This window comes from Narcine bancroftii, chromosome 10 (assembly GCF_036971445.1).
Source record: "Narcine bancroftii isolate sNarBan1 chromosome 10, sNarBan1.hap1, whole genome shotgun sequence".
In the NCBI taxonomy this organism is placed as follows: Eukaryota; Metazoa; Chordata; class Chondrichthyes; order Torpediniformes; family Narcinidae; genus Narcine; species Narcine bancroftii.
The window spans coordinates 45,319,830-45,345,911 of NC_091478.1; the positions used below are offsets into that span (position 1 = coordinate 45,319,830).

The window sequence follows — 26,082 nt, forward strand, 5'->3', positions numbered from 1 at the left end:
TTGGAGGCTGGGAGGAAACTAGAGGACCCAGGGAAAACTCATGTGGACACAGGGAAATCAACAAAGTCCTTACAGAGAGCCGCCGGATTCGAAACTGGGTCGCTGGCGCCGTTACAGTGCTACGCTAACTGCCGCCTATCCGTGGGATCCTTCACCCAATGTAGTGAACTATTATGTTCAGGACTAAGTGTAATAAAGAATAATCAAGCACAGGACTTGAAACTTGTTGGGTTTTACATATCTCAGCATTAATTCGATAAGTTCTAGAAGATATCTGTCATCCACAGGACCAATATTCTATCAAGGTGCTGGAGAGACCATGACATTAATTACTTCCAGCAAGGAAGGATGCAGACAAAAACGTAAGGGACGAAATCTAATGCATCGAGACTAAATTAATGCTCCATCGAACTAAAATAATTATACTTTGGAAGAGTTATCAAATTAATTTAAACTGTTCTTGGTGAAGCTTATAAGGGTGCTGTGAGTCACTAAAGCTGAAACATCGGAGAAAAATACCCAGCACAGTCAGTAAATCTGACCTTCAACATGAGCTCAATACCAATCTGAGTCTAGGTCTCCAGAGAGTTTCTAACAGCTCCATCAGTTGGGACTGTGTGGACTCTGGCAGAGTTTCATGTACAATGCAAAGTTCTCAACAATTCTTCGTAAAGGTTCAATGAACCTTGTATGTTTAATTCTTCTGTAATTGAACAGTTTTCTTCTTTAGTGAATATTAACATTTTAAATGTGGTGGGGATTGATTAAATTTTGATGAATTTGACAGCTGCAAATCTTTAATTGGTAAATCCACAGCATGACTGAAATAAGAATTGGTACCAACTGGAAGTGCTGTGGTTTATCGAGGTAATACTTCACAGGCCAAAGCCAAACCTCAGTTGAGAAGTTTTAAATTTAAATTTAAGTTTCGACCTACAGCATAGTAACAGGCCATTTCGACCCACACCCAATTAACCTACACCCCTAATACATTTTGAACGGTGGGAGGAAACCAGACACCCCAGAAAAAACCTACACAGACATGGGCCAACTCCTTACTGACAGTGCAGGATTCGAACCCCAGTCCTGATCGCTGGTGAGGAAAGGCATTGCACTAAACGCAGCACCAACCGCGCACCCCCCTCCCCAAGTTTGACATTTGTGTGCTTTTGATGTTTAACTAATTGTGCCTTGGTATGGGGTGGGAGAGAAAGCTTTCTTTCAAAGGTAGCTATGGAATTTGATGAATTTATTAAGCAGAGAGTGAGAGCTCATGGCACAATCAAATAAGGAAATAATTCAGAACAATGACAGATTTAGTACATTGTGAGAAATAATTTTTTTCACATTTTTTTAATCCTAACTGATTTTAAAGTGAAGTAGGACATAATGAAAGAACATAGCATTGACAAATATTCAGAACCTATTTTTGGATCTCAAAGTTGATTTCTGATCTTTAAAATTTTGTGGTGTAAATTTAGTTCATGTATACTTCCACTTGAAAAAAAGAATGCAATCCATTTATTTTGAAGAGAAAATAGAAAAGTTGGTTAAAATTGCGTTTCAAATTAGGCTCAATGTGGAATTAATATGAAAAATGTGGAGTCAAATTCATTCAACTCAATGAACATCAGAAAATTATTTTGAAAGTAACTGCATGTTAAAAAAAATCTGAAGCGGGCCATAACAACAGTGAAGGAGAATTTAAGTGAATGGAACTGTTGATTTTGTGGAATTATTTAAAAAATCTTTACTGTTGCCAATTTTCTTAAGTGTATGTGAGTTAGTACCATAGCTGGAACCTAGTAGAACAAGGCTACATACCTTTGTTATGGGCCCAGAGAACCCCAAAACCCAACAGCAATAGAAATTCACCAAGACAAATGGTTATTTAAACAAAAAAATTCTTTTAATTATCTTTAAAGATGAAAACAGGATCAAATTTCAACTTATTACTATTAACTTAAACTAACTTAACCCCCTACTAATTCTAAGCACAGGTGTATATAATGCATTTATAATTTCAGAAAAGTTCTTTGATTCACAGTCCAATCTTACTTCTCACTTCTCCAAGTTCACCAGTATCAGGCAATTCTTACACTGTGCACAAAATTTAACATTTATGAATTTTAACATGCTTTGATGCTTGAAAGGTAAATGGTTACCACTCAGGAAGATTCTTGTCAGTTTTCAGAGAGATTTGTTGCTTGTTGGACACACACACAAACTGATTCCTTCCAATCAGCTACTTCAGTGTCTTGCCAAAGAAACTTGCCCCATCAGGGTTTTCCAGATGATAACCTCTTTCTTTCAGATCACCACAGAGTTCCTTTTTGTTTCCCTTATTTCAAGTGAAACATTAAACAGCCAGCCATCTCCTCTTGTATGGACTACAAGGGCTTTGACCAGGCTGAACTAAGAACTTCAAAATGGGGTTTTTCCACAAGCTTGCCATCTCGTCCTGTTCAAGTCCCAGCTGCTGCTGCTGAACTGTAGAACTGAATTTTCTCTCTCAGAGAAAAGCCTGTTTGACTCTCTCTGCTTGCAAAACCACCTGACCTTCCTAGAACAGCAAACTGGATTCAGACAGACTACGGCACCAGACCCAAACTTTCAAGTCCATTTATCTGTTGCTTTCCAAAACAATAATCCATTACTCCACAACATGTCCAATTAACACCTACTTGTGAAGTTCTAATAGGCATCCTTCAAAGTTTTCACCAAGGCACCTGGAACCTGGACTGTCTGGCTTGAGCAGAGCTCTGGCATTTTAAATGAGACCTGTGTTGAAGTGTTTGTATCTTTTTGTGACCTACACTAAAAAACCTGCCACTATTTATCACCTTTAAAACATATCTATGTGCAATATAAAATATTACATAATCTGTCAGACCTTGAAGATTCAGAGACATAGACATTGTTGCATCATAGTGGAATTAAGGGTTATGGGGAAAAGGCTGGTAAATGGAGCTGAGTGCATGGCCAGATCGGCTATGATCTTATTGAATAGCAGAGCAGTCTCAATGGGGCCGATGGTCTACTCCTGTGCCTATTTCTGTGTCCTTATGAGTTAGTAGGTTACTTTACCTGTTTTGCCATATGGATTTGGAACCATACTGATATAATTGCTGAGTGTGGGAGGAGTTCTAAGTCCAATTTTTGAAATGTGATTCTTTTTGTCAGATTACATATGTGAATGAGAGAATATTAATAAAAATACTACTTTTGATGATTTGTCTATGCTGGAGAGAGTGGCGGAGGCAGGAACAATTAAGAACATTTAAAAGGCATTTGGACAGGCACTTGAGTGAACAACATGCAGTCTGCTAGAGGAACTCAGTGGTTCAAGCAACATTAGTGGGAGAAATAAAAGGTCAATATTTTGGGTGGAACCCTTCATCAATCTTGATGCATGATCCTGGCCCAAAACATGGACCTGTCTTCAGCAGTTTTTAAGTTTCTACAGCGGATTGTTTATTGCCCCAGATTCCAGCATTGGCAGTCTGCTGTGTGCCTCCAGATACTGAGTAAGCAGTGCACAGTGGGCTATGGAACCAATCAGGAAAATGGGATTGGTATACAAGTACTCCCCGACCTACGTGTGTGTTCTGTTCTGGATGACTGGTCATATCTCAAAATGGATGTATGTGGGGAATTGCCCTACCTGAGATACTGAAGAGTAAAACAATTAACTTCTTTCCATTCTCTATCTCTGAAACCTTCTCCTTCTCTCTGTTGCTGCGGACCCTGAGCACCCTGCGGACTCTACTGGCCTATAAAATCTGTCTGACCATCAGAATATTGAGCAACAGAATTAGAAAAAAAATGACTCAATGAGTTAAAATGCAGTGAAATATCTCAATATGGCAGCCACCAAGGCCAGCTCTTGAGAAAGGTTGGACACCAGCCAACATGGTGGCCACCAAGGCCAACTCTTGTGAGAGGTTGGACACCAGCCAACATGGCGGTCACCATAGATAGGCCTGATTGTCACCATAATCATGAAAGTTTTATATATATTTTTATTTTCCTAAAAATTTTGATTGTATGTGTGAATGGACATAAGTCACATTTGCTGCAAGTCGGCAGGAGGGGGTGGGGGGTAACCTGTACATAGCATGACTGTCACCATAGCCACAGTGAGTCAAAGGCCCTGCTTCTATGCTGTATGGGTCTATGACTCTTTTGTGTTGTCAATAAAATTAGACCAGATTACTGCATCTTAAGTAAAAGAATGTCTTTGATGGAAATATAAAATATATTATCTTCTTTTGATTCACAAGATCACAAGAAAAAGGAATAGAAGCAGGCCATTTGGCCCATCGAGTTTTCTCTGTGAAATATCCCTGAGCTAAACTGTTCTCGCATCTAGTTCCAAGTTCCGGCCTTGTCCCCTGGCTAATTAGATACCCTGACTAATTATATACCTATCAATTTCCCCTTTCAATTCCCCCAATGGTCCTGCCTCCCCAGCTGCAAGTGGCAACGAATGCCATTAATTCACTAAAGACATTTCTCCTCATCTCTGTTGTAAATTGGTACTATTTAATTCTAAGACTGTGCCCTCTTGTCCTGGAATCACCCAACAGGGGAAACATCTTATTTACATCTATTCTGTCCAATCCATTCATTATTCAAAATATTTCAATGAGATTCCTCTCATTCTTCTATATTCTAATGAATAGAGTCCAAGAGCTGCTAGGCATTCCTCATATGTTATCCTTCTCATTCTTAGAAACATTCTGGTAAACCTCCTCTGTACCCTCTCCAACCTTGCTACATCCTTTCTAAGATATGGGTCCCAAAACTGCACACAGTTCTCCAAATAAGGTCTCGCCAATGCCCCAGAGTTTCATCAACACCTCTTTATTCTTATAGACAATCCCCTTTGAAACAAATCCCAACATAGCATTCGCCTTCTTTACGGCCGATCCAATGTGGCGGTCAACTTTCAGGTGATTCCCAAATATGCTGACTCAGAAGAAGCTTAGATATTTTTGATTCCCCTTTCCTGATCCCACCTGAATTAGAAAATCCCTGGTTTTAGAAATGTTAAATGATTAATTTGATCATTACATAATGACAGTCAGGCTTCAGCCAGTAATGCGTTGAAATTTGAATCTTTCCAGAGACATGATACAGAAGTTCAGGCTGATGGTCCCGAGCTGCCTTTCAATTAGATCTTGAAGCAAGACCCTATCTCAGGTTGAGTCAAAAGAAACCAACATGTTATTTTGAGAAAAAAGAATAGAGGATCTTGGTGTCCTAGTCATAGCATTCGCGCTACGTGGGCATGGACTGGTTTATTGCTCTGGCCATCACGCTTATATGGGACCAAGGTGCTGATGTCAAGGCCCCCCATCATCGGAGCATTGGCCTGGGATTAGCCAGCGTTCCTGCCAGAGTTTCCCATCTTCCCGCCATGCGGAGGTCACCTGGGACGATGGCTGGTGACACCCCCAGTTCCGCACGGTCACTGCATTCATTGGCCATTTTATGGGATGGTCCGTGTCTCCGTGTATATTATCCTTCAAATAACTGTACAAAATAATCAGCGTTTTGTGAAAATTTATTGGCCACATTTCCAACTTTAAAATAAAGACTGGATTTAAAAGAAAAGTGTATAGTTGAGGAAATAATTTAATACATGACACAAATTAAAGTTTGCCTTTGTATTGTTTAATCAATTTGATGGAAATCAGTCTGGGATACAGTACAGAAATATGACCTTTGTCCCCAAGTGCACACTGACCATGAGTATCCATCCATATTATTCCATTTTCAGCATGTCGTCTTCCATGCCTTAGTGATACTTCTTAAATGTTGCAGGAGCTTCTGCCTCCACCAATCTCCTCAGTTGTTTGATTCCATCTACTCCCTCAGATCCCTATTCACCCCTTTATCCAGTTCTAGACATTTCTGCTATGGGAAAATATTTCTCATTATTTGCCTGTCTGTGCCTCTTATAAATTTGCATGCTTCAATCTGATCCTCCCTCAGAATCCTCCCTGACAAGGGAAACAAACCCACCCTATCCATGACTGAATCCCTCCATCGCTAGAGAATCTCTTCTGCATCATGGTACCATTCCTACAGCGCACTGCCGAGAACTGTGTGCAGTACTCCTCCCTCCCCCCTACCCCTCTCCCAATGGTCTAACCTATGTTTCATAAAGTTCCATGCATGCCTCTCTTTCTCTATGCCTCAAGTATCCAGTATTGTCTTATCTATCTGTTGCTTCTATCCTCAGTGATCCCTAGATATGTACTCCAAAGGAGTCCCCGTTCATCAGTCCTCCTCAAACCTCGGCCATTCGTAGTGCATGTTCTAGCTTCACGAACTCTCTGAAAATACATTACCTCACATTTATCAGCGTTAAATTCCATCTCCCTTTCCTCTGCTCATCTTACCAATTAATAAATTTGCAAATTTACTAATGAGCTACATTCACATCAAATCATTAACATCTATCAACAGTGAAGTTCAATCCTGATCAGTGCAATGCACTGGTATGAAATTACAAAGAACATCATCCTTTGCTTCCTGGTACCTAAACAATTTTTGATCCAAATTGCCATTTGCTCTCTATCCTACGGGTTCTAATCTTCTGGACCAATCCCTCAGATGAACAAAGGCCTTATGATGTTCAGGCAGGTTACATCAGCAGTGCTGACCTCATCAATACTCTGAAAGATTCAATCAAATTGATTAGACAGGATCTCCCACCAACAAAACCATGTTATCTATCATTGCTTAACCCCGACCTTTTCAAAGTGCAGATTAAACCAAATGACCAGTACTTGAGGGTGACAGGCTGCAAATCCCTGTTTTATTCTTGCTGCCCTTCGTGAACAAAGATTTCACAGTTACATTCTTCTGGTTATCTGGCACCTCCCCTGTGGTTATTGAAGGTATAACAATCTCAGTCAGAGCCTCATAAAGCCTCTTCCATTGCTTTTCCTCACAGCCTGGGATTCATTTAATTTTCCATTCGTTTCTGAATGCTTACTTGGATTTATTTTAGGGTAAGCTGGCATAGTTGTCTGATATAAGCTAAAGCACATAATAGCCTGAATACACCTGAGATTGTCTGATCTCAGAAGCAAAGCAGGCTCAGAATTGGTCAGTACTTGGAGGGGAGAGCGCCCAGGAACACCAGGTACTGTAGGTTTCAGTGAGGGGCATTGGACAAAGTGGCAACTCTCTGCCTGCCTTACAGTAGACAAAAGTTAAAGAATTTCATGAATGTTACATTCTAAAGGTAGCATTATGTGACAATAATGGAACCTATACCTTTACAAGAACCTGAATAATCCAGGAGGATATTATTTGATAATACCAACAATACTGCTTCTACAAATGATAAAACTTTTGAAATTGGCATGTGACAGAAGCTTTAACATCTCTATTTCAAATTTAGTGAACTTTCACAGTTAATGTTTGGCATTTCACTTAACTTTAACAATTTTCTGTTTTTAATGAAGGCTTTAGTTCAGTGGTTCTCAACCTTTTTCTTTCCACTCACAGACCACTTTAAGTATTCCCAATGCCATTGGTGCCCTGTGATTTCTTAAGGTGGTCTGTGGGTGGAAAGAAAAAGGTTGAAGACCATTGCTTTAATCGTCCCTCATCGACTTGTTATGTGCAGGGTTTCATAACTCCAAAGGAAATGGGCCAATAACAATTTTTCTCAAGCCAAATATTTCAGTAACAATTGGGTCTAGAGCAGTGATTCTCAACCTTCCCTTCCCACTCACATACCACCTTAAGCAATCCCTTACTAATCACAGAACACCGATGGCATAGGGATTACTTAAAGTGATAAGGTAAGTGGAAAGAAAAAGGTTGAGAACCACTGCTTTAGTTAGTGATGAATAACTAGCTTGTTTGTGTTCGTGCACACTTAATCAGGTGACTAGCTAGATTAGTCATTATTACCAAGAGGAGCTGAGATTGATCCTTGGAATTTTAAGCAGTACAAATACAGGAAGATTTAGTTCAAGTGCAGGATAAGTAGGTTGAGTTGAGTTACATGGACTATAGTTTCTATAGAGAAGAAAACAGGACTAATCGGGTTGGGGGAAGGATGGGGGGGACCATTCTCCAATGTGAAAGGAAAAAAATAAGGTGTTTTGTGACTTTAATTTCTGAAGGAGATAAAATAAATAAAAACATAGCAAGCACTCCATGTGTCATGTAGGATCTTCAGGAGGTTATCCACATCCTGGACAATGACAGGTGCAGGAAGTATTGTCAACTGGAGGTATTTGATCCCTGGGTTTTGCAGCTTGAGCAACAGCTGAGGCTGTTGTGAGGCTGAGCAGTGCACTTCTCAGGAGGTCAGCACCCTGCCACTCATGAGCGCGATCAGAGAAGGACCAGGTGACTGCTAGTCAGGCAAGTAAAACAGAGCCGGCAGCTCATACAGCAGATCTTACTTGATGACTAGTTCTGAATGTTGATTGTAAAAAAGGTAATTACTGGGGAATACAACCAGAGCCAAGGCAAGCATGCCAGTGATGGAGGAGAAAGGCCAAGGGAGGAATGGTTGTAGGGGATTCTATGTTTAGAGCAGAACACAAGTTTCTCTGATTGCAACATGGTATGTATGCTGCCTTGATGGTGGTGGGGTCAAGGATTTCACCTAGCAGCTGCAAAACATTCTGATGGGGGATGGTGAATAGTCAGAGGTCACAATCTGCACTGGTACCAACAGCATAACTTTATAAACATAGAACACTACAGCACAGTACAGGCCCTTTGGCCCTTGATGTTGTGCCAACCCAAATATTCCTTAAAAAATTATGAAACTCTCCCTATCCTGTAATCCTCTATTTTTCTTCCACCCATGTGCCTGAGTTTCTTAAATGCCCCTAATGTTTCAGCCTCCACCATCATCCCTGGCAATGCATTCCAGTCATCTACATCCTTTCTGTGTGAAAAACCTACCCCTGATGTCTCCTCTACCCTCCCTTCACTTTGTACACATGTCCTCTGGTGTTTGCTATTCCTGCCCTGGAAAACAGGTGCTGACTGTCCATCCTATAATCTTGTAGACCTCTATTAAGTCTTTGTTAATCCTTTTACGCTCCAAAGAGAGAAGTCCTAGCTCTGCTAACCTTGTGTCATAAGACAATTTCCAATCCAGATAACATCTTGATAAATCTCCTCTGCATCCTCTCCGTAGCTTTCACATCCTTCCTGTAATGGGGGGACCAGAACTGAACACAATACTCTAAGTGTGGTCTCACCAGAGATTTGTAGAGCTGCCACATTACCTCTCGAATGCTGAACTCAATTCCCTATTAATGAAAGCCCAACATCCCATCAGCCTTCTTAAATATCCTATCAACCTGTTTGGCAAATTTGAGTGATGTATGGATTTGGACCCCAAATTTCCTCTGTTCATCCACACTAATTGACTATTAACCCTGTACACAACCCTTTGGTTAGTCCTTCCAAAATGCATCATTTTGCACTTTACCATCTACCACTTTACCATCCAACTCTGCATCTTGTCTAAATCTTGTTGTAATCTTTGACAACCTTCAGCACCATGTACAACTCCACAACCTTTGTGTAATCCGCAAACTTACTGACCCATTCATCTGCTTCTTCATCTATAAAAATCACGAAGAACGGGGTCCCAGAACAAATTCTTGTGGTACACCACGAGTCACTGACCCCCCTGCCCCCTGCACTAACCCTTCAGCCACGCATTCATCTGCCACAACTTCCGATTCATTTTTTTAAAAGATATTTTTATTAAAGCAAAATATATTTTTTTTATAAACAGATGCACATTAAAAAAAACAAGCGACCAAACAAAGTGCTCCCTCCCACCCGCCCCCTCACCCACAACCCTGGGATGGTATAAATTTCTCCCACCTTCACAACTGAAAAATACCAAAAATAAAATTCAATCAAGTAAGGTATAAGGTCTTAAAGTATATATATATATATATATATATATATATATGGTATATATTACTACATTAAGCAGATAGTAGGTGTACAGGAGAACAGATATCCATACTAATTCAGTAGCCAAGGAGATGTAATGACAGGTGAACAGGCTCACGGAGCCACAGGCAAGCCCACCACAGACCTGAGTGTGAGAGCTCCAGGTGCGGGGTGTGATAGTACAGATTCTATCACCAATGTGTATATGTACATATGTACAGATGGTAGTGTAGGATGACTGTGATTGGCTGAGAGTGTAATCACACAAAGGATTGCTCCTAGCCAGACCAGGTCATTCTGGACTGGTCGACCTACTTGTGATATGCTCGTCTTTTAGTTAATGAAAGCCTTGGTTTGGATCAACAAGTCTTCGGTTCTTTCAACGCGCATTCCAATTTTATTAACTAAAAATAAATTTTGATGGGATGGAGCGTATGCTACGGCTGGAACACCTCAACATTGACCCACAGTCAGTTAGAGCCTCGAATGACTTTAAGCACTGGGTGAGGTGCTTTGAAACATACTTACAGCTCTCTGATCCTACCATGACAGCCGTCGACTACTAATATTGATGACTATGGTGTCCGCGAGAGTCTACCAGAGTGTTCAGGACGCGATCACTTATGCCGCAGCCATGAAGGTGCTGAAAGGGCTCTACGAGCGACCGGTGAAAAGGGTCTCTGCTCGGTACAAACTCACTACAAGGAGGCAACAGCCCGGTGAGTCCTGTAACGCCGAACTGTGAGGCGCCAAGATGCACGGTTTGAGGTGATATCAGCCCACTGGCGGTGGTCAATGTGGCAGGCACCAAGAGATTTCTTTAAGCAGTCCTTGTACCTCTTCTTTGGCACACCTCTGTCTCGGTGGCCAGTGGAGAGCTCACCATATAACATGATCTTGGGAAGGCGATGGCCCTCCATTCTGGAGATGTGACCCACCCAGCGCAGTTGGATCTTCAGCAGCATGGATTCGATGCTTGCGGACTCTGCCAGCTTGAGTACTTCGATGTTGGTGATGAAGTCATTCCAATGAATGTTGAGGATGGAGCAGAGACAGCGCTGATGGAAATGTTCTAGGAGCCGTAGGTGATGCCGGTAGAGGACCCATGATTCGGAGCCGAACAGGAGCGTGGGTATGACAACGGCTCTGTACACACTGATCTTTGTGTATTTCTTCAGCTGGTTGTTTTTCCAGACTCTTTTGTGTAGTCTTCCAAAAGCGATATTTGCCTTGGCGTGTCTGTTATCTATCTCTTTGTCGATCCTTGCATCAGATGAAATGGTGCAGCCAAGGTAGGTAAACTGGTTGACCGTTTTGAGTTCTGTATGCCCGATGGAGATGTGGGGGGGCTGGTAGTCATGGTGGGGAGCTGGCTGATGGAGGACCTCAGTTTTCTTCAGGCTGACTTCCAGGCCAAACATTTTGGCAGTTTCTGCAAAACAGGACGTCATGCGCTGGAGAGCTGGCTCTGAATGGGCAACTAAAGTGGCATCATCTGCAAAGAGTAGTTCACGGACAAGTTGCTCTTGTGTCTTCGTGTGAACTTGCAGGCGCCTCAGATTGAAGAGACTGCCATCTGTGCGGTACCAGATGTAAACAGCGTCATCATTGTTGAGGTCTTTCATGGCTTGTTTCAGCATCATGCTGAAGAAGATAGTAAAGAGGGTTGGTGCGAGGACGCAGCCTTGCTTCATGCCGTTGTCAATGGAGAAGGGTTCGGAGAGCTCATTGCTCCAGCTCCTTCAACAACCCTTGAGTCTAGAGCTGGATGAGGTCCTTACCCGGGAAGAGACATACAAGGCAATTGAACAACTGAAAAATGGCAAAGCAGCAGGTATGGAAGAAATCGCCCCCCCCCAGAGGTCTGGAAGGCTGGCGGCAAAGCTCTGCATACCAAACTGCATGAGTTTTTCATGCTCTGCTGGGACCAAGGAAAGCTGCCTCAGGACCTTCGTGATGCCATCATCATCACCCTGTACAAAAACAAAGGCGAGAAATCAGACTGCTCAAACTACAGGGGAATCACGCTGCTCTCCATTGCAGGCAAAATCTTCGCTAGGATTCTCCTTAATAGACTAATACCTAGTGTTGCCGAAAACGTCCTCCCAGAATCACAGTGTGGCTTTCACGCAAACAGAGGAACTACTGACATGGTCTTTGCCCTCAGACAGCTCCAAGAAAAGAGCAGAGAACAAAACAAAGGACTCTACATCACCTTTGTTGACCTCACCAAAGCCTTTGACACCGTGAGCAGGAAAGGGCTTTGGCAAATACTAGAGTGCCTCGGATGCCCCCCCAAGTTCGTCAACATGGTTATCCAACTACACAAAAACCAACAAGGTCGGGTCAGATACCACCAGCTATAATCCACACGGTAATGGGCAAGTCGAAAGAAAGAATGCCATGGTCTGGAAAGCGGTTACGCTTGCCCTCCGTTCCAAAGGTCTCCCCACCTCTCACTGGCAGGACGTGCTCACTAGTGCCCTACACTCTATCCGCTCCCTCCTATGCACCACAACCAATTCCACCCCGCATGAAAGGATGTTCTCTTTCCTGAGGAAATCCAAATCGAGAACAACCATACCGGCGTGGGTCATGGTTCCCGGTCCGGTCCTCTTATGATGCCACGTCCGGTACTCTAAGAACGACCCCTTGGTTGACCGACTGACTCTGCTCCATGCGAACCCACATTATGCTTACGTTGAGTACCCGGATGGGCAGGAGGACACAGACTCAGTAAGGGACCTAGCCCAAGCCGGATCAGGCGCAGCACTGCTTTTAACCCAACCTCCCCCTATTCCTAAATATTGTAATCCTGTTTAACTCGGGTTGAACAGGTCATGTGCTTGAACAGAGGGACCAGCACCACCCCACCAGCTCAGGCTAGTCTGTCGACAACGCCATTGGGGAATTGAGCGAAGCAGTGGCCGCACCTGGCGCACGACTCCGGCAACGCCAATCCCAGCTCCACAGCGGTCACGCCGGATGGTCAGACCCCTAACTGGTACAGCCCCTAACCTCCATCCACCCTGGGGTTGGTTCTCAAAGAATGGGTGAATGTGATAGTACAGATTCTATCACCAATGTGTATATGTACATATGTACAGATGGTAATGTAGGATGACTGTGATTGGCTGATAGTGTAGCCACACCTACTGGCAGGTCTTAAAGGATGGCTCCGAGCAAGACCAGGTCATTCTGGACTGGTCAACCTACTTGTGATATGCTCCAGTCTTTTAGTTAATAAAAGCCTTGGTTTGGATCAACAAGTCTTTGGTTCTTTTGACGTGCATTACACGGGGTAAGCCCACAGCCTGGCAGCTGACATCATTTCTGCCCCGCAGATCACAGGGGCTGCTGGGAGAGGGTTCTTAAGCATGCAGTTTGTGAATCAGTAAACCGGTTGGTTCAACTCACCTTCGACTCTGTGTGGTTTTTTTACTCACTTCATGGCTAGCTTGACTACAGTGCCATATTTTTCCATATGCTACTCAAACTGTATAAGATCTTTTTCAGGTGTACTATAGGATGTTAACTCATTTAAACATTTCCTCTGTGAAGGAGGATGTTCAGATTTGCAGTTCTGTGGGATACACTTTTTCCCAGCTGTGGCCACAGGCAATATAAAAATTTTTTAAATTGTGATTCACATTATGACTTTGTAGATCTCCTCAAATCCAGACCCTAGGGTCAAATGAAATTTCACTTTTTATATGTACTCTAACAATTTATATCTGAAAAGTCTTCCAGATGGGAGCAATTCCGAAGTAAATTCCATCACAAGTTTTACATCTCTGACAATTGGAAGAGGGGTTATAATATATTTTGTGCAGTCTATGTGGTAGGTCTTATTAAAAATATTAAACTGTATTTTTCAATGTTTGGTTGAGATTAACACAGTTTGAGACATTTGCAGAATATTACACCAATCAGCATCATCGTAATTGCATTCAAGATCTAATTACAATGTTAATTTTATTAGGTTATATTGAAGGGATAACACCAAAATTGAAACAATTTTTAGCAGTACAAGAAAATGTATAGCAGTGACATGGAAATCAGGCACAGGGTGTGGAACGTTGGAATTTAGAAATGCAGAGCTGTGTCACTTTGAAAATCAGGCACCCATACTTAGGAATTGAAGGAATTAATTTATAGACCTCTTCCTTAAGCTTCAAACTTTATTAACCTCCTTGAAAGTATTAAAAGTTATAAATGATTAATTCCATGTGGTGAGGGATAACTGGTAACTAGGTTTCTATTCGAGTTTCTTACTTTCCTTTATTTTTGTTTTCTTCCTTATTTCTTTTCTTTCCTCCTTTCTCTTTCTTCTCTTGGAGTTAGTTTAGTGGGTGGAGGTGGTTGGGGTTTATATCATCATGTAATAGACTTTGTGTGGGACAGCCACTTAAAAATAACAGATTTAACAAACCTTGCAGTCTTCAGGGTGTGTGTGAAACTGAGCTGGCTGCTGAAGACATTGCATCCTTCAATGGATACTTTGGATACTTTGATAACATTGGATACTTTTGAAGAGAAGCAAGGCAGTGTCCCTGAAACCCATGTGCAGAGACCATGTTACCAACAGATTAAAACTGAACACACAGTTTAGCTCAGGGGCCATTTTAAGGAGACAGCACAGGAGCAAACAGCTCTTGGAAGAAATATTGTGCTGGATTGACCTCATAGACAATTCACCTAATTTTGTCCTGTCTATTATAGAGAAATGAGAAGACCACTCTGTGACAAAAAAAAGTGTACACTTTTTGTTCAGCTAACCTATGGAAAGGGTTTTGAAGACAGAACTTGGATAATGATAAGATTAAGAGACACTCAAGTTCAGCTGACCCACAAAAAGAGATCTGGAAGCTTTGTGAGCATCACTTGCTTCGTGACCCCTATGCCAAAGAATAGGGGAATTTTGATTGGCACTCATTTAAAGAGGACATTTCGCTGGAAGCACCTCAACAAGGGTTTCATAAGTTATAAACATTCTGACATCCCTGGTCTTTTCTATCTTCTTCATGAACTGCTCACTTCATGGAAAGCCTCTGTGTCACATCTATTTAAGGCCTACGTGTCTCATCCATCTAAAGCCTGCGTGTCACATCAATTTCAAGCTTTAGGTCAACATTGAATTTCTGAAACTGAATTTTGAACTGCCTTCTGAAAATTGTGCCCTGAGCTGTAGTGGCTTGGGGTACTCCACACATACACATCCTTATATTCGCACATAGTTGGGGTTAATCTAAGTGTAGATACGTTTGGATAAGCTTAGATAAGTTAATTAAATTAGATAAGGTGTTATATTATTGTTTATTTATAATTAAATATATAATTTTAAATATAACACAGTCTGGCTGCTGTCTGGTACGTAACAATAGGCTGTATAACTGTTATGGACCCAGTGTCAAATCTGAAAATATTTGAATAAATTATGATTTGGTAGATTGAATTTACCAGACAATTGTTGAAAACTGGCAAAGTTATCTCAGCTATATAAATCTTTTTTTAAAATTTTTTTTATTTTTCACACTATGGATCACATTATTCAAGATATACACATTTCTCCTTTCAAATATATACAGTGTTGTTTTCTCCCCCCCTCCTCCCCTCCCCTCCCCACCTCCCCCTCCATCCATTCAAAACTCTTAGTCCAAGATACATCAAACCCATCAAACAATGTTGTCACTCAACAATAACGAACAATAACTTCCACTGAGTCAATTCTTTCCATTCTCTTTTCCTTTTGTCATTTTAGGTGATAGATGTCCCGGTAGGTTTTCTCTATTATATTCCATGTACGGCTCCCATATTTGTTCAAATAATGTTATATTATTTCTTAAACTATATGTTATTTTTTCTAATGGAATACATTTATTCATTTCTATATACCATTGCTGTATTTTCAAATTATCTTCTAATTTCCAGTTTGACATAATACATTTTTTCGCTACAGCTAGGGCTATCTTAACAAATCTTTTTTGTACACCCTCCAAATCAAGTCCAAATTCTTTATTTTTTATGTTACTTAGGAGGAAGATCTCTGGGTTTTTTGGTATATTGCTTTCTGTAATTTTATTTAATATCTGGTTTAGATCTTCCCAAAATTTTTTCACCTTTTCACAAGTCCAGATTGCATGAATTGTTGTTCCTATTTCTTTTTTACAATGAAAACATCTGTCAGATACTGTTGGATCCCATTTATTTAACTTTTGAGGAGTGATATATAACCTATGTATCCAATTATATTGTACCATACGTAATCTCGTATTTATTGTATTTTTCATAGTTCCTAAATATAACCTCTCCCATGTTTCCTTTTTTATCTTTATGTTTAGATCTTGTTCCCACTTTTGTTTAGTTTTATCATTTATTTCCTCATTCTCCTTTTCTTGTAATTTGATATACATGTTTGTTATACATTTTTTAATTACCATTGTGTCTGTAATCAGATATTCAAAATTGCTTCCTTCTGGTAACTTCAGACTACTTCCCAATTTATCCTTTAAATAGGATTTCAATTGGTAATATGCCAGCACTGTATCTTGAGTTATATTATATTTATCCTTCATTTGTTCAAAGGATAATAATTTATTCCCCGAAAAACAATTTTCTATTCTTTTAATCCCTTTTATCTCCCATTCTCTAAAAGACAGGTTATCTACCGTAAAAGGGATTAGCTGATTTTGCGTCAGTATTAGTTTTGATAATTGGTAGTTTGTTTTATTTCTTTCTACATGAATCTTCTTCCAAATATTAAGCAAATGGTGCAATACTGGAGAATTCCTATGTTTTACCAATTTTTCATCCCATTTATATAATATATGTTCAGGTATCTTCTCCCCTATTTTGTCTAGCTCTAATCTAGTCCAATCTGGCTTTTCTTTTGTTTGGTAAAAATCTGATAGATATCTTAATTGTGCGGCTCTATAATAATTTTTAAAATTTGTCAGTTGTAAGCCTCCTTGTCTATACCATTCTGTTAATTTATCTAGTGCTATCCTCGGTATCCCCCCTTTCCAGAAGAATTTCCTTATTATTTTCTTTAACTCCTTAAAGAATTTTTCTGTCAAGTGTATTGGCAGTGCCTGAAATAGGTATTGTATCCTTGGAAAAATGTTCATTTTAATACAGTTTATCCTTCCTATTAGTGTTATTAGTCTTTCCAATGCCCTAAATCTTCCTGTATTTTTTTCATTAGTGGATAATAATTAAGTTTATATAGCTGGCTGAGGTTTTTATTTATTTGTATACCTAGGTATCGTATTGTTTGCATTTGTCATCTAAACGGTGATTCTTTCTTGAATTTTGAGAAATCCGCATTATTCATTGGCATTGCTTCACTTTTATTTGCATTAATCTTGTATCCCAACACTTCTCCATACTCCTTCAATTTCTTATGTAATTCTTTTATTGATGTTTCTGGTTCCGTTAGGTATACTATAACATCATCTGCAAATAAACTGATTTTGTATTTTTTATCCCTTTTATTTTATTTTCTGTTCTTATCAGTTCTGCAAGTGGTTCTATGGCTAACGCGAACAATAAGGGCGATAGTGGGCATCCCTGTCTTGTTGATCTGCTTAAGTTAAAATGTTTTGATACATATCCATTTACTGTCACTCTTGCCAATGGCCCCTTATATAATGCTTTAATCCAATTAATATATTTCTCTGGTAAACTAAATTTTTGTAGTACCTTGAATAAATAATTCCATTCTACTCTGTCGAAGGCCTTCTCTGCGTCCAAAGCAACCGCTACTGTTGGAGTTTTATTTCCTTCTACTGCATGAATTAAGTTGATAAACTTACAAATATTATCTGTTGTTCGTCTTTTTTTTATGAATCCAGTTTGGTCTAGACTTACTATTTTTGGTACATAATCAGCTAATCTGTTTGCTAATAATTTAGCTATTATCTTGTAATCTGTGTTAAGTAGAGATATTGGTCGATATGATGCTGGTGCAAGTGGATCTTTCCCTGCCTTTGGTATTACTGTAATTATTGCTGTTTTGCACGAATCTGGTAAGCTTTGTGTTTTATCAATCTGGTTGATTACTTCCAGGAGGGGAGGAATTAATAAATCTTTAAATGTTGTATAGAATTCTATTGGGAGACCATCCTCTCCTGGTGTTTTATTATTCAGCAGATTTTTTATTGTCTCTTGTATTTCTACTATTTCAAATGGTTCTGTTAATTTATTTTGTTCCTCTGTTTGTAATTTCAGTAGTTAAATTTTAGTTAAGAATTCATCTATTTTGCCTTCTTTCCCTTCGTTTTCAGTTTGGTATAATTGTTCGTAGAATTCTCTGAAATTTTCATTAATTTCTTTTGGATTATATGTGATCTGTTTGTCTTTTTTCCTTGATGCCAATACCATTCTTTTAGTTTGTTCTGTCTTAAGCTGCCACGCTAAAATTTTGTGCTTTTTTTCTCCTAGTACATAATATTTCTGCTTTGTCTTCATTATATTTTTCTCCACCTTATATGTTTGAAATGTTTCATATTTTATTTTTTTATCTACCAATTCCCTTCTTTTAGTAGTGTCTTCCTTCCTTGTTAATTCTTTCTCTATATCTGCTATTTCCTTTTCCAACTGTTCTGTTTCCTGATTGTAATCCTTCTTCATCTTAGTTACGTAACTTATTATTTGCCCTCTGATGAACGCTTTCATTGCGTCCCATAATATAAACTTATCCTTCACTGATTCCGTATTTATTTCAAAATACATTTTAATTTGTCTTTCTATGAATTCTCTAAAATCCTGTCTTTTAAGTAGCATGGGGTTTAATCTCCATCTATACATTTTTGGAGGGATATCCTCTAACTCTATTGTCAATATCAAGGGTGAATGGTCCGATAATATTCTAGCTTTATATTCTGTTTTCCTAACTCTATCTTGTATACAAGCTGATAACAGGAATAAATCTATTCTTGAATATGTTTTATGTCTATCCGAATAATATGAATATTCCTTTTCCTTTGGGTGTTGTTTCCTTCATATATCCAAAAGTTGCATTTCTTGCATCGATTTAATTATAAATTTGGTTACTTTATTCTTTCTGTTAATTTTTTTCCCCGTTTTATCTATGTTTGAATCCAAATTGAGATTGAAATCCCCTCCTATTAATATATTCCCTTGCATATCTGCTATCTTCAGAAAAATATCCTGCATAAATTTTTGATCTTCTTCATTAGGCGAATATATATTAAGTAAATTCCAAAACTCCGAATATATCTGACATTTTATCATTACATATCTTCCTGCTGGATCTATTATTTCCTCTTCTATTTTAATTGATACATTTTTACTGATTAATATAGCCACTCCTCTAGCTTTTGAGTTATATGACGCTGCCGTTACATGTCCTATCCAATCTCTCTTTAATTTCTTGCGCTCCACTTCAGTTTCTTGCACAAATGCAATATCAATTTTTTCTTTTTTCAGTAAATTTAGCAGTTTCTTCCTTTTGATTTGGTTATGTATTCCATTAATATTTAAAGTCATATAGTTTAATGTAGCCATTTTATACTTTGTTTATCTTTCCCTTCCGTTTCCTCATCATCACCTTTCCTTCTCATCCATTTCTGCTTTCTTTCTTTGAACAGTTTATAAGACAACATTTTTAACACATCAAACATTCCCCTTATTCTCCTACCTAATATTTCTTTAACCCCATTGTCCCCTCCCCTTCCTGAGTTGCCCATTATCCCTTGTCGGGCAACCACATCTCCCCTCTCCATTTGGATTTGCGAATTCACTCGCAAGCGTCAACTGATTTTGCAGTGACCATAATTTCTCCCTACCCAGCCCCCCAGAAAAGATTTCAATTTTTATATACAACAAAGGTCACTCTCTAAATTCCCTCTTTACTCCTCTCTTCCCCTTTTTTTCCCTCATTAATTCTTCTCTATACACTATATATTTTCTTTTAAATGCACATACACTTATGTAATATATGTCTTCGCCCGCGAAGCCAAGCCAAAGAAAAAAGAAGAAAGATAGTCCTATACACACGTCTTTTTAGTTCACAGTCTTTTGTACTCTCATTACACGCCTTCATCTCTCAGTCTATTTTGTAATTGTTCTGCAAATTTTCGTGCTTCCTCTGGATCCGAGAATAGTCTGTTTTGCTGTCCTGGAATAAATATATTCAATACCGCTGGATGCTTTAGTATAAATTTATACCCTTTCTTCCATAAAATCGCCTTTGCTGTATTGAACTCCTTTCTCTTCTTCAGGAGTTCAAAACTTATATCTGGATAAATAAAAATGTTTTGCCCTTTGTACTCCAGTGGCTTGTTGTCCTCTCTTACTTTCTCCATTGTTTTCTCCAGTACCTTTTTCTCTTGTAGTATGTCTTAGGAATTTTACTAAAATGGATCTTGGCTTTTGTTGTGGTTGTGGTTTAAAGGCTAATGCTCTATGTGCCCTTTCTATTTCCATTTCTTGCTGTAGTTCTGGACATCCTAAGATCCTGGGGATCCAATCTTTTATAAACTCTCTCATATTCTTGCCTCCTTCATCTTCCTTAAGGCCCACTATCTTTATATTATTTTCTGTTATAATTTTCTATTATATCTATTTTCTGAGCTAACAGCTCTTGTGTCTCTTTAACTTTTTTATTAGATTCTTCTAATTTCTTTTTTAAGTCCTCTACCTCCATTTCTACTGCTGCTTCTCGTTCTTCCACCTTGTCCATTCTTTTTCCTATTTCTGATATGGTCATATCTATTTTATTCACTTTCTCTTCTGTATTGTTTATTCTTCTTCTTAAATCACTAAATTCTTGTGCTTGCCATTCTTTAAATGAATCCATGTATTCTTTAATAAGAGAAAGTATTTCCAGTGTCTTGCCTTTCCCTTCTTCTTCCATTTCACTGTACTCTTCCTCTTCCTCTTCTTCTTCCTCTGGGTTGGCCATCTGTTGTTTCTTTGTTTTCTTTTTCTTCTCTTCTTTCTTGTTTTCGTTGTCTTCTATGTTCTCCTCTTGCTGCTGCTGTTCTGTAGCTGTCATTGCTGGCTGTGGAGATCGACCTCCCAGCTGGTCGCCCCTCCCGTCGGTGTGTTTTTTTGCATGCGCATTGCGCACTTTTACTCGGCTCAGTGAGCCATTTTTGTAGTCCACTTTCTACCGACCTGAGGGAGCGGGTTTCTCTCTCCACCGCGGGCCTCTTCGAACAGGTAAGGCCTTCTCCTTCTTCTTCTGTTGTCATCTCTTCCTCTCTTCTTACCATTGGTTTCGATTTTTCTTTTTTCGTTGCCATCTTCTTTCCACCTTTATATTCACTTTGCTTTAATTTTTATTTTTGTGCCTTTGTGCTTTCCTTTATTTTTTTCAACTTTTCTGGAGAGGGCTGGAGTTCACCGTCCGGCCACTACTCCATCACGTGACTTCCCTCAGCTATATAAATCTTCAATTGTTTTTATACCACTATTAATCCAATTTTTAAAAATTCCAAGTTGGGGATATTGGGGTTATTCCACAGAGGAGTTTTTCCAAAATAATGAGGTATTTTTACCAATAACTGCTTGAGCTTCTTGCCATACTGCAAATAATTTAGAATTATAGAGTTGTTAGTAATATTTAAGAGTGCTTTCTTAGCTGTTAATAAAGGAAGAACTTTTAAGGGATCATCCTTTAGTTGATGTTGTTCATTCGGAAGCCATCTCACCTCATTGTCCTCAGAGGGCAGCCAACACCATATTGGACGGAATTGAGCTGCAAGGTAGTAACATTTAAAATTAGGAAGATTTAATCCTTTCTTGGCTTAAGGGACCTGAAGGGTTGAGAGTTTGAGTCTAGGGACTTTACATTTCCATAAGGAGCTGGACATTCATTAAATAGACTTTTGGGAATTTTTAAATGGGACACATTCAAATAAATATAGAAATTTGGGGAGTATATTAGTTTTAATTAAATTCACTCTTCCAATTATAGTTAATAGCAGCTCCTTCCATTTCTGTGGATCTAATTCAATAATTTGATGCGCTTATCTTTAAGGATGTTGTCTGCCAATCTCCTAAATTCTATGCCTAAATATTTAAATCCATTCAGGCACCATTGCAAGGGTTTGACTAGGTTCTTGATGTTATTATCATGTATATTAAAATGCATGACTTCACTTTTTAAAAGATTTAATTTATATCCAGATGCAGCATTGTATTGTTGGAAACATTGGGGAAGGGAGGGTAATGATTCTGTTGGATCAGACAGAAAAATTAAAACATCGTCAGCGTAAAGGGCTAGTTTGTGTTCATTTGAGCCAAATTTAATTTTGGTAATGGTGGGATTAGAACGAAGATCATTAACCAACAGCTCAATACCTATTGAGAACAGCAATGAAGCTGTGCAACCTTGGCGGATGCTTCTGGATAGTAGGAAGGTATCCGATAGGACTCCATTAGTTAGAATTTGAGCTTTAGGACCAGCAAAAAATGTTTCAATGTTTTGAAAAGTCTCTCTCCAAAATTCATTGCTTTAAGAGTTTGCAAAAGGAAGCTAAGTCCTGTCGAACGCCTTCTCTGCATTCATCAACATGGGATCATTTTGCATATGAGCTGCTTCCATTATGTGAAAAGTCTCCATACATTGTCAGATTCATATCAGTTGCTGATAAAGCCTGTCTGATTAGCATTTATAATTTTAGGGATGATGTTATCTATTCTTAATGCATTTAATTTTGATAAGATTTTGTAATCTGAATTCAAAAGACTAAGGGGCCAGTAAGAAGTACATTTTTGATGGTCCTTCTCAGGTTTTGGAAGTGATTTTATTGTAGCCAATTCCAAAGACCTAAGCAGAGCCTCCTTAGTCAGTATTTCCTTAAAGAAATTTGTTAAAGGCGTTATCTGAAAAGGCTTTCTGTAGTGACTTCACAGCACCAAGAACCTCTTCTTCAGATATATCAGTGTCAAGATGATCTTACGCAGATTTAAAGAGTTCAAGAAACGTGTTGCTTTCCATAATCATGATCTGTCTTGTATGGTGTTTCATAAAACTTTCTAAATTCTTGATTTATTTCCTGTGGATTAATGAGGGATCTGCCATCATCCGTAACAATAGATTGGATAAATCTATCGGGTTCTTCCCCTTTTTATTTGTCAGGCAAGTAACTTACTAGCTTCGTTTCTGAACTGGTAAATAGTGATAATTAGTCCTGGCCATATCTGCCTCAGCTTTACTTGCACAATGTATGAAGTACTTCTTCACTTTTAGTAAAATCATGTTCATGTTCAAGATTTCTAACCTCTTCCTCCACAGATGCAAGAGTTTTTCTTTTTTCTCTTATACTATAGGAAAGGTCTTGTCCTCTAATATATGCTTTTAAAGCCTCCCATATATTTGCGTAGGAAGAAGGATTTGAATTGGATTCCATAAATAAATCTGAGAAATTCAGGATCATGAAGCATATATGTTTTAAATCTCCAACTATAATATGATTGTATAATATCCATCCTCCAAGTCATCTTTACTGGATTATGGTCAGAAAGTTTGGCCAATAGAGAGAAGCATTCCGTAACCCTAGATACCATTCTCTGGGATATTAAAAACAAGTCAATTCTAGAATAGGAGCTGTGGAATTTGAAAAGAAGGAAAAGTCCTTTACCTTTGGATTAAGTTGATCCCAAATATTGCATAACTCCAGTCCCTCATATTCTGACCCAGGATGGATGCAGCCCTTGAACGATTAAAAGATCTTGAATTACTCCTTTGCTGGGTCTAGGATTAAATTGAAGTCACCACCAAACAGACAGTGGTCTGTTTTAATACCAAATCATTAAAAAAAGTGGGATCATCATGGTTGGGGCCATTTACATTAATCAGTGTGACCCTGTTCCTATTCAGTTCACAATTAACTGAAAGTCTGTCATTCTCGTCTTTTTCTGCTGATATTAGTTTAAACCTTGCGTCTTTATTAACGAGAGAGATACTCCCCTTGCTTTTGTGGTAAATGAGGAATTTAAATATTTTTAAATATGGAAGAATTTTTTTCCTCTTAATTGGAGAATTAATTCCCCTTACATTCAAGGAGATTATTTTAAGGTGATTAATCATACCTTAAAGAAAAAAAACATAATAGGTACCTCAGAGCTTAGAGATAGAGTGAGAACTATGCGAATGAGAGTAATTAAAATACAGAACCGGACCATATCCCTGAGTGAGACATTAACGGCCCCTAAACTGAACATCCCCAGGGAGTAGGCTACTCTCTCAAAATATACAAGAGTTCTCAACAGTCACCAAAAAATGTAATAAGCATTAAACCACATTCATTAAGAATTCTGAGTTTTACAGCCTCTAAACAATCAACGCCAAGGAACATGTACATAAAATCTGGTAAAGCAACATGAATAGAACTTAGTTTAAAACATATGCAAAAGTTTAGTAAAGGAAATATCATGAATCAAAAATATCTTAAAGCACTAGTGTGTGACAAAGTGTTGAGTCCAAGATTAAAGAAATGCATTTTCCATAAGAGCTAGGTGGGAAAGAATCCATGTTATAAAACTTGCTCATGTACCCATATCAGGATCACAGCAGTCCGTCCAATGATCACTGACGTAAATGTCACCCAACTATAGAGGCACTCTAGGGAGCTCACATTTGCATGTCTTTCCTTGTTGCTAGCTTACATGATCCCTCACTTCCTATTCCTACCCTCCCTGACATATGATTCTGAGATTACCACCCTTGAGGTCCTTCTTTTAAACTTCTTTCCTAACTCCCTATATTCCCTCATCACTACTCCTATCTATATCATTGGTCCCCAGGTGGTCCATGACATCCAGCTGCTTGCTATCCCCCTCCAGAGTGCTATGAACTTGATCAGAGACATCCCTGACCCTGGCACCTGGGAGGCAACATACCATCCTGGAGCCTCGATCTCACTCACAGAACCTCCTATCCGCTCTCCTAAACAACGAGTCCCCAATCACCATAGCTCTCCTCTTCTCCCCCCTTCCCTTCTGAGCCAACAGGCCTGCCTCTGCACCAGAGACGTGACCACCACAACTTGTCTCCCCGGTAGATCAACGTCCCCGCTCCCCAATAGTATCCAAAACAGTATACTTATTTTTGAGGGGAACAGCCACAGGGATGCTCTGTACTGTCTGCATATTTCCCTTCCCTCTCAAAGCAGTCACCCAGCTTCCTGCCTCCTGACATTTGGGAATGATTCTCTCCCTGAAAGAGTAAACTCTGCAAGATTTTTAAGGATTTAGAGGGAAATTACATTAAGAAGTGGGACCTAGTGGTCTTTGCCAGTAAATATAAAAGCAAGTATCTGTGGATGCTGAAATTCCAAACTTAAAACAAGTTGTTGGAAAATATTCAACACATGGTCTAGTAAATGTGAGACTGGGTGATCTTTCATCAGAATTGATACAATGAAGCATCATGAACAATGCACATGATCTGCAGATGATCCGAAATTGCAGTTAGATACAGAAGAATGATACACTAAAACACCGCCCGACCCGCACCCAAGTATCTGGCACCTATGGGGATTGGTAGATGCGAGATAAGTGAATTTGGTGGTTGCTTGAGAATGCTTGTTGAGTAGATTGGTGAGCTGACCACTAGGGATGATGATTTTAAACATTCATATTTTTTACCCATTTATTTTCTGTGATTTTTTTTGCCGGTTGCTTGAAATCCAGATAATGGAAATTTTACTGTATAGTGATATTATTGGCATGGCTTAAAGAGGAACAAGAAAAACATTGATTTCCTTGTTATAGGGTTTCAGATGACAAAAAAAATGGATGGCAATATTTAAAAAAAAAACAATTCCAGTGGTGAGAATGCACAATATGTAAGAAGAATAATCGAATGATACTTTGCATATTGAAACAAAGAAAATTAAAATTAAAAGGCTGGCCATAAAGGTGAGGGTGTAGTTACCTCCAAGCAGACAAAGGATTATTAATTTTTAAAATTTAGACATACAGTACAGTAACAGACCATTTCAGCCCATGGATCTGTGTCTAAACTTTTCCCCCTTCACCCTTAACCCATGTCCTCTGGTTTGTATCTCATCTACCCTCAGTGGAAAAGCTTATCTGTATTAACTCTGTCTATCCCCCTCATAATTTTAAATACCTCTATTAAAT

General features: G+C 39.1%; 1 protein-coding gene across 4 annotated transcripts in view; it reads left to right on the plus strand.

Moving 5' to 3' along the window:
* mypn (myopalladin) overlaps positions 1 to 26,082 on the plus strand; it is a 301,418-nt gene that overhangs the window by 87,758 nt on the left and 187,578 nt on the right. The window lies entirely within an intron of this gene.